The sequence below is a fragment of the Jatropha curcas genome, chromosome 9 (genome assembly GCF_041381405.1).
Source record: "Jatropha curcas cultivar XTBG-Jc1 chromosome 9, XTBG_Jcur_1.0, whole genome shotgun sequence".
NCBI lineage: Eukaryota > Viridiplantae > Streptophyta > Magnoliopsida > Malpighiales > Euphorbiaceae > Jatropha > Jatropha curcas.
Genome location: NC_143159.1, coordinates 7,298,293 through 7,311,438, shown reverse-complemented (window position 1 = coordinate 7,311,438; position 13,146 = coordinate 7,298,293). Strand labels below are relative to the sequence as shown.

General features: G+C 31.3%; 1 long non-coding RNA gene across 1 annotated transcript; it reads left to right on the top strand.

Moving 5' to 3' along the window:
• Positions 1-11,181: 11,181 nt before the first annotated feature.
• Positions 11,182-11,979, top strand: LOC105639049 (uncharacterized). Its single transcript, XR_016322664.1, has 2 exons — positions 11,182-11,420; positions 11,515-11,979. It is a non-coding gene; the product is annotated as an uncharacterized LOC105639049 (long non-coding RNA).
• Positions 11,980-13,146: the final 1,167 nt, after the last annotated feature.

Sequence of the window (13,146 nt, the reverse complement as noted above, 5' to 3'; positions counted from 1 at the left end):
TTGGTTGGGTCCTTCCACTTCCTCAAATCAACTTAGCTGGCTAAGTTGGACTAAAGTTTAAATAGCATAGTTTGTTAAGTAAACGTGCTTTAAATTTAAATTGATTGTGAAATGTAACTAATAAGGCTTTAAAATGTATTGACAAGTAATTGTTTTATGATTTTCGAAAAAAAAATGGTTTGTTAAAATGAAGACAATAACTAAAATTGAAATAAAAATTGAAGTCGATTGATTGAATTTATTGGTTGGATCCTTCCGCTTGCTCAAATCAACTTAGCTGGCTAAGTTGGACTAAGGTTTAAATAGCAGAGTTTGTTAAGTAAACGTGCTTTAAATTTTAATTACTTGTGAAATGTAATTAATAAGGCTTTAAAATGTATTGACAAGTAATTGTTTTGTGATTTTCGAAAAAAAAAAATGGTTTGTGAAAATGAAGACAATAACTGAAATTGAAATAAAAATTGAAGTGGATTGATTGAATTTATTGGTTGGGTCCTTCCACTTGCTCAAATCAACTTAGCTAGCTAAGTTGGACTAAAGTTTAAATAGCAGACTTTGTTAAGTAAACGTGCTTTAAATTTAAATTGATTGTGAAATGTAATTAATAACGCTTTAATATGTATTGACAAGTAACTGTTTTGTGATTTTCAAAAAAAAAAATGGTTTGTGAAAATGAAGACAATAACTGAAATTGAAATAAAAATTGAAGTTGACTGATTGAATTTATTGGTTGGGTCCTTCCACTTGCTCAAATCAACTTAGCTGGCTAAGTTGGATTAAAGTTTAAATAACAGAGTTTGTTAAGTAAACGTGCTTTAAATTTAAATTGCTTGTGAAATGTAATTAATAAGGCTTTAAAATTTATTGACAAGTAATTGTTTTGTGATTTTCGAAAAAAAAAAAAAGGTTTGTGAAAATGAAGACAATAACTGAAATTGAAATAAAAATTGAAGTTGATTGATTGAATTTATTGGTTGGGTCCTTCCACTTGCTCAAATCAACTTAGCCGACTAAGTTGGAATAAATTTTAAATAGCAGAGTTTGTTAAGTAAAGGTGCTTTAAATTAAATTGCTTGTGAAATGTAATTAATAAGGCTTTAAAATGTATTGACAAGTAATTGTTTTGTGATTTTCGAAAAAAAAAATGGTTTGTGAAAATGAAGACAATAACTGAAATTTAAATAAAAATTGAAGTCGATTGATTGAATTTATTGATTGGATCCTTCCACTTGCTCAAATCAACTTAGCTGGCAAAGTTGGATTAAAGTTTAAATAGCAGAGTTTGTTAAGCAAACGTGCTTTAAATTTAAATTGCTTGTGAAATGTAATTAATAAGGCTTTAATATGTATTGACAAGTAATTATTTTGTGATTTTCGAAAAAAAAAAGCTTTTGTGAAAATGAAGACAATAATTGAAATTGAAATAAAAATTGAAGTTGATTGATTGAAATTATTGGTTGGGTCCTTCCACTTCCTCAAATCAACTTAGCCGGCTAAGTTGGACTAAAATTTAAATAGCATAGTTTGTTAAGTAAACGTGCTTTAAATTTAAATTGATTGTGAAATGTAATTAATAAGGCTTTAAAATGTATTGACAAGTAATTGTTTTGTGATTTTCGAAAAAAAAAATGGTTTGTTAAAATGAAGACAATAACTAAAATTGAAATAAAAATTGAAGTCGATTGATTGAATTTATTGGTTGGATCCTTCCGCTTGCTCAAATCAACTTTGCTGGCTAAGTTGAACTAAAGTTTAAATAACAGAGTTTGTTAAGTAAACGTGCTTTAAATTAAATTGCTTGTGAAATGTAATTAATAAGGCTTTAAAATGTATTGACAAGTAATTGTTTTGTGATTTTCGAAAAAAAAAAATGGTTTGTGAAAATGAAGACAATAACTGAAATTGAAATAAAAATTGAAGTCGATTGATTAAATTTATTGGTTGGATCCTTCCACTTGGTCAAATCAACTTAGCTGGCTAAGTTGGATTAAAGTTTAAATAGCAGAGTTTGTTAAGTAAACCTGCTTTAAATTTAAATTGCTTGTGAAATGTAATAAGACTTTAAAATGTATTGACAAGTAATTGTTTTGTGATTTTGAAAAAAAAAATTGGTTTATGAAAATGAAGACAATAACTGAAATTTAAATAAAAATTGAAGTTGATTGATTGAATTTATTGATTGGGTCCTTCCACTTGCTCCCGCTTCTTTTATATGCTCATATTCCTTCCACGTTGCTCATATGCTCATATTAATATTTTCACAACACTATTTTTCATCATAGACTATCTTGATCATCCACTTTTTGTACATGAATAACGTGCTAGAGAGTGCTCATCCTTGCATTTATCTTAAAATTATTTACAAGGCCAATATCAGTTAATAAATTAAAATGAATTTAAAACTCAAAATAATCAATTAAAGCATGGGTCTATTTGAATAAATTAATTGAAGCATTAGTTTATGTAAAATAATTAATGGCTTACTAAAATATAAATGTGGTTCCAACAGTTATGTACTTAAATAATTGTAAATATATTCTAAAAAAAAGAAACATAATTTTAAAAATAATCATATATATCCTCTCTATCTCAAAAAAATAGTTCATATTTTCTTTTTCATTTGCCTTAAAATATAGTTCACTTTTCTTTTTTGCATTATAATTAATTCTTGAATTGTCTATTGTATCCTTATTAAATTAACTTATTCTCAATAGCCCTCATTAACTAATATTTATTATTTTAATACTCATATATTATTTAAAATGGATATAATAAAAAAATTATATGAATTAAATTATTTTTTAATTATATTTTTTAATTTGTGTAAAAATATAGTAGGTAGTAGTATATTTATTTTGAATTGGTTTCCTGTCTTGTCACTAATATAGTAGGTAGTAGTATATTTATTTTGAATTGGTTTCCTGTCTTGTCACTTGTCATCTATTAACGTGATTGTGTCTATCTTTTGCTCACTTGAATTCTAATGTCACATCACACATAAGGGGGCAGGGCAAGTAAAAAAGAAAAAGAAAAAGAAAAAATAAATTAAAATTTTTAGTATAAATTATCTTAGTTTGCTCCATGTTTAAGTAAAATTATACTGTTTAGGCACATATCATAGTTTTTAAATAAGTGAAAAATTTGGCTTTGTTGAAACTAGTTATTATCGTTTACTAGGCATATAATCTAATTTAATTAGGTGTAAAATACAATAATCTATTTCTCCAAGAAGAAGAAGAAGAAGAGAACAGTTCGACATAGATATGTAGAGAGAGAGAGAGAGAGAGAGAGAGAGAGAGAGAGAGAGAGAGAGAGAGAGAGAGAGAGAGAGAGAGAGAGAGAGAGAGAGAGAGAGAGAGAGAGAAGGAGAAACATAGAGAGAGAATGAGAGATAAAGTTAAAATGATTTTAAGAAAACCACGATGTTTTTACCATATTGGACAAAATTCAAGGGTTTATGCTTTTATTTACATTTAAGTTCACACAATTTTTTTATTACGTATCAAAGAATATAATAGTTACAAAAAACATAAATTAAAGTGTATAATAGGCCTTTCGCAAATTTCAGGGAGGCAAATAGTTAAAGTAAAATAGTTAAGGAGTGAGATTATGCATTTGGCCATTAACTAAGTGAAAGGAGATGTGAGATAAAATCACATAACATAAAGTCCATGTTAAAGAGTGAACTTAATCAATTTTAACTTAATTTTATTTCAATTTTAGTATATTAATTTAATTTGATTTTATTTCAATTTTAGTTTATTAACTTAATTTAATTTTATGTACAAAATCAAATAAAATTAATAAAGTCCATATTAAATCTTAGACTTAATTAATTGTAACTTAATCTGATTTTAATTTGAGTATATCAATTTAAGGATCATGCTAAATAGCTCAAATTGAGCTGGCACAAATAGAGATATAATTGTACTTTTCACTTTTAACATTTAATTATAAAATAATAATACAATTAGCTGTTTTGACAACTTTACCCTCATTAATTTTTTCTCTCGATAGAAGAAAAATCTATGGTGTTTTCCATGTCTTACTAATTTTCAATATATTTCAGTTAGTCAATTTTTCTCTCCCTTGCTTCTATCATCTCAATTTTATATTTTTGTACGACTTTATACTACCTTCTTTCTTAAATATTTATTACATTTGGAATTTCACGTGGTTTAAGAAAATCATTAAATTGTCTAAGTTATAATAAATTATTCAGTAAATTGACTAAATTACCCTTAATTGAATATATCCAAACATCAAATTTTTGAGGAATTGAAGCAATGATTATCGATCATATACAAAGGTAAACATAAAAAAAAATTATTATTTTTTGAAACTACAAATGTGATAAATATTTTAAAACGTAGTATTTTCTCAAATGTGACAAGTATTCAGGAACCGGTGTAGTATTATTCTAACTCAAAAGAAGTCTGAAAGAAATAGCTCTAGTACCACAAGATTTTTACATAGACTACACGAGCGAATTTATGCATTTAATCTTAACTTAATATTTATGTTGAAGAAAAAGTATTACTACTAACTTTCAAAAAATTAAACGTACATTCATGGTCCAAATTAGGATAACTAGATCTAGTCACACTTCTTTTCTGTCGTTCTTTCATCAAAAACAATTTCTAGATTTCCAAGTTTAGGACAAGTTCAACTTCAGAGAGGGGTAGTCGTTAGGACACAATTGTTATTAGAATGTTTTTGGATGCTTAATTGATATTTGTAAAGGACTTACTTGCTACTTTTAATTTCTTTTTATATGTGATTGTAATTTGCTCTTCCTATGTTGTTTCCTTAGATGAGTCGGTGATATCATATACCTCAGCACGTGGGAAATACTTACCTAAAACTAGATAACTCTATCTTTACTTTTTTTTTTTTTTTCTTTCTGCTGTATGCTTTGCTTGAGGCTTCGCTATCTTTATTGACAGAAGAGGTTAATAAATAAGCCATGTATAACTCATTCACTCTCTCAACAATTATATGTAATTATTGATTTTCCTTTTTCTTTTCTTGCTTTTTTTTAAAGAACATGTTTTCTTTTTTTTTTTTTCAAAAGTGTGTGGATCCTACATGTTGAAGGGATCCACAACGCAGTTAAAATATACTAAATTGTCGGTTTAGGGATTTGTGATTTCAACACTGGTTTTGACTCCCTTGGCTGTCGTTCACCGTCCAATGGCGATCGGAGCTTGTCTTTGGTTAGAACTGGTGGTGTTGGCGGCGGAAAGGGGCTGGAACGGCAGGTGGAGAGAGTCGGCGGCCAAATTTTCTGGTTTCTTTGGAGAGAGTCGGCGGAAAGGAGCTTGTCTCTGATCGTTTTTTGTTTTTAAGGTTAGGGATGGAAAATTACGGTTAGATCCTTGGAAAATTTCAGATTAGGCCCTTAATTTTCTATTTTTTTGTATTAGGCCCTTAATTTTTTGTTTTTTCGTATTAGGCCCCTAATTTTCTGTTTTTCGTATTAGGCCCCCTAATTCTCTGTTTTTTTTCATATAGACCCATAGAAATATATTTAATTAAATTAGACCCCCGAACTTTATTTATTCAAATTTATTTAGTCCAATTTTATAACTTAGTCTCTAATTTAGTGACTTAATATATATATATATATATATATATATTTGGGCTAAATAATTTTAGATTATTAAATATTTAGACAATCAATTCATTTAATTACAATTGTTTTGTTTTAATTACAATTAAATGAATTAATTTGTCTACTTGAGATTAAATTTTGGAGTGATTAAGTCCCTATTGTGTTTGATATTTGTTAAAATAAATTGATTTGATCAATAAGTCACCAAAGTGACCTCTATTGCTTGAATTGATTTATTTTAGAATATTAGACAGGTGTATTAGAATTCGTTGCGGATAGTTAATCGGCCCAAATGAAGGTTGCTATCTGGCTGAGTTTTGAATACATGTTTGGCAATAAGTATGTGATAATTGTTTGATTATTTTCCATGACAAAGATATATCGGCCCAAAGGAAGATTTATTATTTGTTAGGACTATGTTATCAATATTTGATTGCTGCGTTGAGATACTAATTACAAGTTAATGTTTTACATCCAAAGATGAGAATATTAATGTTGTGTCTGTATCTTATTTCCATTTTTGATCTCTACTTATGTGAATTGTTTCATTTGTGGATTGTGAGCTTATACTTATCTATTTGTTTATTTTCTCTAATGTCAGCTAACATGTCTTTTAATCCTGATTGTGTCCCTAAACTTGAGGGATCAAATTTTGAGTCTTGGAAATCAGACATTATGTTTTTTCTGGGCTGTATGGATTTGGATCTTGCATTCAGGATGGACGAACCTACTCCTCTTACTGATACGAGCACTGATGTTCAAAGGGTTCAGTATGAGAAGTGGGAGCGTTCTAATCGCTTAGGTCTGATGATCATGCAGAAAGGAGTCCCAGAACATGTTCGAGACTCTGTCTCAGCTGAAAAGGACAATGCTCAAAACTATCTTGCCGAGTTGGAGAGGGCTTATGTCAAGAATGACAAAGCCGAAGTAGGAACACTTTTAGGAAAATTAACCTCCATGAAGTTTGCTGGCAATGGTGGTGTTCGGGAGCATATTCTTAGCATGTCTCAGATTGCAAAGAGACTGAAGGCACTGGGTATGGCTTTACCAGATGACCTTTTAGTCCATTTGGTTATGAATTCTCTTCCTTCTCAGTATGGACAAATTAGGACTTCCTATAATTGTCAGCCGAATAAATGGACTCTTAATGAGCTCATTTCTCATTGTGTTGATGAGGAGGAAAAGATGAATTCTAACAAAAGAGAGAGTGCTCATTTTGTTTCTTCAGCTGGGAAGGGCAAGAACAAGAAAAGAAAGAGGCCTTCTGCAAAGACTGTTGAAAAGCCTATTGAGAAACCTGCTGCTGCTACTGCTGTAGATCCAGTACAAAAGAAGCCTTATGTGCCAAAATGCTTCTTTTGTGGAAAGACGGATCACTTGAGAAAGGATTGTCCTAAATTTGCTATTTGGCTTGCAAAGAGGGGTAAGTACCTTGTTTTAGTCTGTTGTGAAGTTAATTTAACTTCAGCTCCTAAAAACACTTATTGGATGGATTCTGGTGCTACCGCTCATATAAGTGTTTCATTGCAGGGCTGCCTCAACTACAGAAAGCCAACTGACGGTGAAAGATACGTCTATGTGGGAAATGGCGATCCGGTTGAAGTAGAGGCAATTGGACATTTTAGATTATGTTTAAGTACTGGCTATTTTTTGGATCTTATAGATACTTTTATTATTCCCTCTTTTAGAAGGAATTTGATTTCTGTTTCCTTTTTGGACAAATCTGGTTTTCATTGTTCTTTTGGAGACAGTGTATTCACTTTATCTATGAATTCAAAAGTTTTGGGTACTGGTTGCTTGAATGAATGTGATAATCTATATATGTTAGACATTGATACTAGTTATCATGAATCCTTGCATGTTACTACAAGAGGTACCAAAAGAAAGTTGAATATTGATAACTCAGCTGTACTTTGGCATAGACGTTTGGGTCATGTATCCAAATCAAGAATTGAGCATCTTGTTTCTGATGGTATCTTAGATACACTTGATTACACAGGTTTGGATTCTTGTATTGAGTGTATTAAAGGAAAACAGACTAAACAAAAGAGACTAGGTGCCATTCGGTCATCCAATGTTTTAGAACTGATTCATACAAATATTTGTGGTCCATTCCATATTGCAGCTAGAAATGGCCAAAGATATTTTATATCATTCATTGATGACTATTCTCGTTATGGTTACTTATATCTCATTCATGAAAAATCTGAGTCTTTGGACCTGTTTAAATCTTATAAAGCCGAAGTTGAAAATCAACTAGGAAAGAAGATTAAATCTGTTCGATCTGACCGTGGTGGTGAATATTATGGTAAATATGACGGTTCAAGCGAACAACGTCTAGGACCTTTTGCGCTTTTCCTACAGGAATGTGGAATTGTCCCTCAATATACAATGCCTGGTACTCCCAGCATGAATGGTGTATCTGAGAGACGTAATAGGACTCTTATGGATATGGTAAGGAGTATGATTAGTCATTCTACTTTACCAGAGTCTCTGTGGGGTGAAGCGTTAAAGACAGCAGCTTATCTTCTCAATAGGATTCCATCTAAAGCAGTTGCTAAAACACCTTATGAACTTTGGACTGGACGTAAGCCTAGTCTAAAGCATCTTCATGTTTGGAGATGTCCAGCTGAAGCAAGGCCTTACAAGCCGAATGAAACAAAACTGGACTCTAAAACTATCAGCAGCTACTTTGTTGGCTATTCTGAGCGGTCTAGGGGTTACAAGTTTTATAATCCTACTTCCAGAATTTTTTTTGAAACGAGAATTGCAACATTTTTTGAGGATGTTGATTTTGGAGGGAGAAATAAAGAAAGAAACATTGTCTTTGAAGAGGAATCAAGTAAGGATGATTCGGCTGTCATTCCTTTTGTTGTTTCTGATAGCGTACAGACTCCAGTTGCTCCTGTCGCTATTCAAGATCCAATTCAAGACAATGCTATTCTTCCTCAAGAACAAATTCAACAACCTCAAGAATTAGAGCCTGTTCAAATGCCTTTGAGGAGATCTACTAGGGAGAGAAGAAGTGCTATTCTAGATGATTATATAGTGTTTCTTCAGGAACATGAGGATACTGTAGACATGATAGATGATGATCCAGTTAGTTTCTATCATGCCATGCAGAGTTCTGACTCTCATAAGTGGATTGAGGCAATGAACGAAGAGTATAAGTCCATGCAAGACAATCAAGTTTGGGATCTTGTTCAATTACCTGAAGGAAAGAAACCCATTGGTTGCAAATGGATATTTAAAACCAAAAGGGATTCTCAAGGTAATGTGGAAAGATATAAAGCACGTCTTGTAGCAAAAGGCTTTACTCAAAAGGAAGGGATTGACTATAAAGAAACCTTCTCTCCAGTTTCCTCGAAGGATTCTTTTAGGACAATCATGGCCTTAGTTGCAAATCTTGATCTTGAGCTTCATCAAATGGATGTTAAGACTGCGTTTCTCAATGGCGACATTGATGAAACAATATATATGGTGCAACCAGAAAATTTTGTAATTGGAGATCCAAAACATCTGGTATGCAAATTAAAGAAATCCATTTATGGACTCAAGCAAGCTTCTCGTCAATGGTACTTTAAGTTCAACCAAGTAATTGTCTCGTTTGGTTTTGAGGCAAATGCTGTTGAAAATTGTGTGTACCATAAGTTCAGTGGGAGTAGGTTTATTTTTTTGGTCTTGTATGTGGATGACATACTTCTTGCTACTAATTGTAAAGTCTTGCTGCATGAAACCAAAGTTTTTCTTTCAAAACATTTTGAGATGAAAGATTTAGGTGAAGCTTCTTTTGTTTTAGGGATTCAGATACATCGAGACCGTTCTCGAGGTATTCTTGGATTATCACAAAAGAGCTATATTGATAAAGTGCTCAAGAGATTTAGTATGCAGAATTCTAGACCATTGGATACCCCTATTGCAAAAGGTGATAAATTTAGTAATCAACAATGTCCAAAGAGTGAACTTGAAATTCAGGAAATGCAAAAGGTTCCGTATGCGTCAGCTATAGGAAGTCTTATGTATGTTCAAGTTTGTACTCGTCTAGACATTTCTTTTATAGTTGGCATGTTAGGCAGATATCTCAGCAATCCAGGAATGGATCATTGGAAAGCAGCCAAAAGAGTCATGAGATATCTTCAAAGGACTAAGGGACATATGCTCACATATAGGAGATCAGATTAGCTTGAGATCATTGGGTATACTGATTCTGATTTCGCTGGATGCCAAGACAGTAGAAAATCTACATCTGGCTACGTTTTTCTATTGGCTGGTGGTGCTATTTCTTGGAAGAGTGTGAAACAAACTCTAGTGGCAACCTCCACCATGGAAGCTGAATTTGTAGCATCTTATGAGGCATCCAATCAAGCTATTTGGCTGAGAAACCTTGTCACTGGGCTGCGTGTAGTAGGTGGAATAGAAAGACCACTGAAGTTGTATTGTGACAGCAGGTCAGCCGTTTTATTCTCCAACAACAACAGGAGCTCTTCTCAATCAAAACACATTGAGATTAAGTTCTTGGCTGTGAAGGAGAGGGTACAGAGTGGACAGATATCCTTAGAGCATATTGGAACAAACTCTATGATTGCGAATCCGCTTACAAAGGCAGTGATACCGAAAGTTTTCCATGAGCACACCGCTGATATGGGTATCGTTTTGTTTGAGACTGTCTAGTTTTAGTGGGAGTTTGCTCTTTATGTATACATTATGTTTTTTGAATGCTCTATTTTGTTTTGGATATGTTTTATTATGAAATTTTGTTGAGTACTCATTTTGGTTGATGGTTACACTCTGTATTATTATTCTTGTTTTGCTTGATCTCACTTTTGTTGGTGACCAGTTGGAAACAGACATGATGATCACATTACATGTAGTTTTCATGCTACACTTCTATAATGAATCTATGTCATTTAGGGGTATTGGTAATGTAGTTGATGATGAACTTAGTCATGAGATCTATGGCGAATGTTTCTTCAGCTCTTTATCAATATAACTAATGGACGAGATTGTTTTTGGATACCTTGTATGACTGCGTTTGTTGAGCTCATTTTGGTGTATGTATTTTATTTAACATATGTTCGTCCAAGTGGGAGATTGTTGGATTTAATTTTCTATTGTGGGCTTAATATGTAAAATAAATACGTACAGTAGTCTAATTGTAAAGTCAATTTCAAATGTGGTCTTGATTGTGAATAATTGACTATTGAGGTATCAACTAATTATAGATATTAAGTGTAGAGACCATTATATAATTTCTATTTCGTTAAAGGACTGAAATAGGAATTGTACTAACGCTACAGGTATATAAAGGTCGTGGTCCCCAGAGGAGTTGAATACGATTCAGTTTTACGTTCCTTTCGTACTGCTTCCGCTAAATCGATTCTTCAATTCTCTAGAAGGCTGCAAACCTAAGAGAATCTAGTGGTTTGCACGATCTAGATTATTGTGGAATTATTTGAGATTAGTTTATTACAATATCCTCCAGAGTCTCCAACATGTTATGACGGGTAGAAAGTTTGGCTTATAAATAAAACAAGAAACAAGAAGAAAAGGGAAGGAATGACCTTCTAAGAGAAACTCTACACAGAAAAATTTCTAATTTTCATAAGCACTATCAAATACCAAATTATTAACCAGCAAATATAATCCCAGATTATCATTTAATCCAGAATACCAGCTCTTTATCTCGTCTAAATTCTTGAAACTAGCACATATACCTATAGCTTTTTCTATTTTAATCACAGGGGTGGAGCATGTGGCGGGAGACATGTTTGTGAGCGTCCCAAAGGGAGATGCTATTTTCATGAAGGTAATTAATCAATTAATAAGTTTGTCTTTCATTGTATTTAAAATTAAAAAATATATATGTCTGTTCATTTTTAAAAACAAAAAATATATTGCAGTGGATACTACACGGTTGGAGCGATGAGTATTGCTTAAAACTTCTCAAGAACTGCTACGAAGCACTTCCAAGTAAGGGCAAAGTGATAGTTGCGGAATCAATACTTCCTTTGGCACCGGAAAATGCTGTTTCTTCTCACATTGTTTTTGAGCAAGACCTGTTCATGTTTGCTCAAACTCCTGGTGGTAAAGAGAGGACCCAAAAGGACTATGAGACCTTAGCAATTAAGTCTGGTTTTTCCAGTTGTGAAGTTGTATGTTGTGCTTACAACAGCTGGGTTATGGAATTTCATAAAGCATAATGACCCACTTTGAATGCACTTTCACCACAAGTCGTTGGCTGCTATTAAAATATTATGTGGCTTTTTTTCTAAATAATGGATGAGTCTACTAGTGTCTCACAAATATTGTGTAACTGAGTGAAAGCTCGTACCTTTGCATTAGTTATTTTCTTTTCAATCATTTAATATTGAATCGACTGTTGAGAAATACTTTATACGACATCATCCATTTGGACTCTAAATGAAAAAGAAAGGTTTCTTCGTCTTTCTTAATAAAAACAAATTTAATAAGAGCAATATGTACTGGAAACATAAATTTGTAAGCAGATAAAATCATATAAACATAGATTCAAATATTGAAAAAATCATATCAGAAAATAAAATAACATCATAACTTTTAGCATCCAATCTCACCTAATTCAAAATTTACAAAACCTCACATAATTCAACGAATGCAAACTCATGACGCTACATCTAATGCCATATTTCACTTTATTATAATTACTGGTATTTAAGAAAGTTGGTACGTATTGCTTCTCATTGTAGGCAACGACAGAGGCAGGGGCAGGTGACGGAGGGATGGGCAGGTGTGGTCCTCGCCCCCTAACCAAAATTTTTTAAAAAATTTACCCCATAAATTTTTAAAAATTTTTTATTTCACACTTTTAAAAATAGTAAATATTTTTAATTCCCTCCTTAACTCTTAAAATTTTTTAACCCCCTAACTTTAATTCCTAGCTCCATCATTTATGGTAGGTATTCGTCATTTAATTTATAATTTTTTATTATTTACAAATGTTGATGTTTATACTTATTTAATTCTTAGTAAAAAACAATTGAATACAGTAATTAAAAAGGTATAAAAAATAATAAAACAATAGATAATTAGATAGAATATTTACTACCGTTTGATTGAATGTTTACTACAATTTGATTTTCTTAAATATTCATATTCCTTTCTATAAAATCTGAATAAAAATATTCAAAAAGTTAGAAATAAGAAAAAAGATTTATAACAATTTATAAATTTTAATTTTATTATATAATAAGAAAATATTCATTTAATAATAAAAAGATAAGGATGATTTTCTTATAAAAAATAATGATTTTCTACTATTAAAAATAAATAATAACAATTACATTAAAAATAAAGTTAAACCTTCAAGTTAAAAATACATGAAGACGGCTAGACTTAAGATTGTACTATTTTATGTATAAACAAAATAAAATTTATGAAAATTGAAAATTCAATTATGATTGATAATGAATATCATTGATAAGATATAGATATAGAATAATATTGATATAGAATTAAAATTAATAAAATTAAACTTAATACATCATCAACTTGTT